The sequence below is a fragment of the Apis florea genome, unplaced genomic scaffold (genome assembly GCF_048593485.1).
Source record: "Apis florea isolate Af1SG1 unplaced genomic scaffold, ASM4859348v1 contig_3798_pilon, whole genome shotgun sequence".
In the NCBI taxonomy this organism is placed as follows: Eukaryota; Metazoa; Arthropoda; class Insecta; order Hymenoptera; family Apidae; genus Apis; species Apis florea.
The window spans coordinates 905,345-910,000 of record NW_028256860.1 but is presented as its reverse complement, the minus strand read 5'-3'; positions in this window follow the sequence as shown (position 1 = coordinate 910,000).

The following is a 4,656-nucleotide window of genomic DNA, read 5'->3' as shown; positions in this document are numbered from 1 at the left end:
AGCGGCAGAGTCATCGAGGAGTACACCGTGGTCAGGAAAGGTAGGAGAGCAGGGGTTAGCCGGCATGGGGAGTCGGACGGGTACACCGCGTGCACATGGGAATTTGAACGAGCGGGCAGAAAGTAAAGCGCGTTCGGTCGAGAGGAGGGCCCGCGATGGACTGGCCTCGCCAACCCAAGTCCTCCTACCTTTGGGATCAGGTCCCAGCCTCTACGATGTTACCTCTACGATCCTACCTCGGCCGCCGTCGCTCTCTTTCGCGCTCTTTTTCTCTCTCGCTCCCCCTCTGTCATTCTTTCCTTCTTCCTCTATCTCCCTCTTTTTCTCGTCCCCCCGTGTTTCTCCTTCTTTTCCACGTCCTGCTGCTACACGTCCGGCTTTCTCTCTTTCTCTCCTCCGCTCTCTCTTGCTTTCCTCCCTCTTGATACGCGCTCTCTCTTTCTTCTCTCTCTCTCTCTACCTCTCCGTCTTCCTCTTTTTCTCTGCCCCCCTTTAATCTTGCTCCCTCTCATTCCGACCCTGTTTCAGCGGCCGTTCTCGCGGTCGTTTCGCCCGTACCCTCGCATTGCTTTACTTTCAGAGTTACCTGTTGCCCAATGCACCGAACCCGACCGACCGTACGTCTATATTCGCCGACCGCGTCATGGATCCGCCGCCGCGTCAATTTCGCTCTTGCTACCGTCTCGCCGCAACCGCGTTCCTCCGCGAAACGGTCGCGACCTTTCCACTCGGTTATTCCAGTTTTCGCCGCGGTGTCGTCTTTCTTTTTTGCGGTCTCGCAGGCTTGTTCGACACCGAAAACGACGAACGGCGGATGAGAATCGTTTCCCGATGCGGACCAAGCCTCTCCAAGGCTTTCACATCGATTTTGACACTGTTTGAGGATTCGATATTCTCGGATGAGATCAACGTTTGAGGAGAATAATTTTATATCGGCACAATTTCGTCGAACTTGATTAATAAAGTTTGTATTAAGGTGAAATCTCGCTAGATCGATGACTTTTCGATCTGTTTCATAATTTTTAAGCAGTTTTTTATTTTTGTATTTCATATCAATTAAAGATTGTTTCTATTTGAAAAACATCTTTGTTGTTGTTGTTGTTTTATTTTTCTCAATAGTCGTTAATCATAAATTTCTATGATTTTTAATGCAATTTGTACGATTTGATATATCGTTCTATTAATATTATTAATTATAAAGGATTATTAAAAAGGAACATAGATATAATATAAAATAAAAATATGAATATTATCAGTGTAAACTATTGATTAAGCAGATTAAGATTTATTATAATGAACGAAATAAACGATGGAATTGTGGAATTTTAGAAAAATTTTTAAGATCTAAAGTAAATATATAAAATATATTTAAAAAAGATAGATTATTTTTATTCACAAACAATATTCTTTTCGTACATATCAAGTTTTAGAATAGCAATCTCTAAAAATATCTTTATTTTTAATTTAAGAGATAACTTTTCTTGTTAGAAATTCATTTATAGGACACTTATGTCGCGTATTTGTCTCGAACGTGATTAAAACAATGATGCTGAGATTGATTCGGATAAATTCTACGAAGTGTTACAAGACATTCATTCACCATACATCATGTTGCTGCTAGCCCACAATGCTACGTATGAATGAGTTATAATTCATTGTAGATATTAAATCAATGAATTTCTAAACGGTTTTCCTTTTTATGCATTTAACATTCTTTTCCTTAAGCAAAACTCATTAAGTATAGAAAGAAACGTTTGGATTGAATCAAAGTTGTACGAATGTATTTCATACATTCCTCGAATCATTTTTTATCCAATAATTCAAGCATGAATTTATCAGATTTTTCGAGAAATGAAAAAGTGAAAATATATAATTATTTGATAATAATATCAACAAAGACGCAAAAATAAAAATAACAAAAAGAAAAAAATACCTATACGATAACAAAGAAAATTTCTGCCATATTTCGGGATAAAAGGAATTTGAAAAAAGAAATAAAATATTAACGTTTCTAATTTAATAATAACTCAGCTTATTGAAATTCTAACAAAACAACATAAAAATAACAAATTTCTAAATTTTAACAATAACAATATTAATATTTACAACTATCACATCTTTGATTTATTTAAAAATAATTTAAAAAAAAAATACACTTATGTTTAAATATATTACACATATGTATATCTATGCTATGGTTCGAAAACTATAATTTTGAAATATCTAGCACGAGGCCGAGGATTTTAAAATTCTGCAGAACTCGCTCAAAGGCTTAAAACAACGATTTTTAAGCGTGGAGACAATACCGCGACGGGAACGGTGCACGAACAATACGATTTCGTAGTCTCACGTTATTCAGATAGGAAACAAATACAATGTCGAATGAATCAGTAGCCCAGCATTGGAATTACGCGGTGCTCCTAGCTCGACTCCATTTATCTTTACGCACGTTCACGTGAACTCGCGCGCCGAGGTATATCCTAGTGCAAAATGCAAATATATGTAGCGTTCCGTTTCAGATCTCCTATCGGCTTATTTATTACTTATTTCGCTTGCCGCTGTCCAATACAGTATGCCGGAACTTATTAATCTGAACGGATGTCTGTATTCGAGATGTGTACCGTGAATTTCCGATACTCTTTTCTTACGTCGACGTATCGTTGCTGTTATGCAACGCGAGTAACGTTGCCGAGAATACGAGATAAATTATTGAAGATATGAAACGTGTATTGGAAATTATTCATAAGGTAAAGAGAACGTAAATTTTGAATAAATATCATTTTTTTCGTTTTACATTTATTTTTGTCTAATTGTGTTGTTCAAGTCTTGATCTAATTATGCAAACATGTTACGTTCGATTTTTCTTTTTGAATCATTGATGATACGTATTTTTCATATTAAATGTTTCAAACAGCATGAATGAATATGTTACATATATTTCTTTAAATATTAATTTTACAATTGAATGTTATTATAAATTTAATCGTATTCCATGTACCGTTAAAAATTAGATAAATATCGAATGGTTTATTTATAACAAGAACACGAAAAATATAATACTATATGATAATTTATCTACTAAATACTATTCAGCATATATTTTGAATAATACGACGTATCTTCTATGTGTTATCGTAGTTAAATATTTAAGCTTGTTTTAATTAAACTAATAATAAACAATAAATAAAATAAAAATTCACAATCTAATGATCAATAATGTGTTACATTTCCAAAAATTTATCTTAACAAAGTTCTTTTAGAAATTACTTAACGATACGTAATTTAAGACAATTTAAAATTAATTAAAATTTAAAATAACACGTGTTATTACACGACATTCTAAATTCATATCATTAACATTCTACCGAAAGAAAAACTTCAAATCAATTTCCACCATATGAGAAAAATTTATTCATTTATTTTTCTTATTACCAAACTTGAGCAAACGTTTACACACAAAAATCAAGAAACAGACTATGCCACCGTGCTCTCGTCATTTTTCCACCCCCTCAACACACTCGAATCGACTCTTACCGTTGTGCAACCAGTCAGAATGACCGATATAACGTATCCCCGCGCGAATTTTCGATCGTATCGTATGCGCGGCCATGATTCATTTCGTGGGTGGATCGGTCGATCTACTCGTTCGACGTGATGTACGAGGGGTGTGCCCCGGCTCTCGATCTTGAACAGTGAACGTCCGAGTAGCTGAAAACGGCTGTGCTATTCGCTCGGACGGGGCGATCTCTCCGCGATCGGCAACACGATCTTATCCACCTTCGACGCGTCGTATATTTTCTCGGAACGATGAAGAACGACGAATGATTAACGCAAGCCCCCCCAAAATTACCTGCTATTAACCCTCGAACGGTGGATTGGCCTAAGATCTAGAAGGGGGGAGGGAAAAAAAAAGAAATATCCAGTATCGAAGAGATTGTGGAGGTTTACCTAGATAGCGTGTATACGAATCTAGGAACTTGAGTCATTGTGCCTGAGTTATTGGCTTTCTCGAAGGAATCCTCGGGCTCGGATATATTTCTTGCTGCAGGAGATGTTTATTACTGAATAGGCGGGCATTTGTTAATTTCGTGGCTGGATATTTTACGTGATTTTCTTGTAAATAAAGGTATATCTGATAGATATCAGCATTAATTATATCGATACGGAAGCGAAGCTCTGAGATCACGATTTTTCGTATTTTAATTAAATAATGGAGTATTGATCTTTTTTTTTTTTTCCTTCTTTTAATTGGGAAGTTTTCGAAAGATACTTCGTTTTTTAAAATTTGTTGCAAACTCTTAATTAGATGTATATCTCTTTTTTTATAATTTTCAATCGAGATTTATAGTAAAAAAAAAAAAGATAGTTAAATCTTTTTTAATTTCTTTCAACTTTCTCTGTCAATTCAAACAGCATACTGTTCGTGCAAATTGCAATAAACTTCTTGTTAACAAATTACCCAATACCTGCCCGCAAGAAATGTCATAAACTCTCACGAGTCGTGCCTCGCACTAAATAAACATATCCTCGACTAACGACCATGACGATCAATCACACGACGCATTAAAGACAAGGAACGTTCGTTATCGAGTAAAAAGCGATTAACGATAAATAAATTATCGAGAAATCGAATCAAGAGAAACGTGAAAGAGGTCC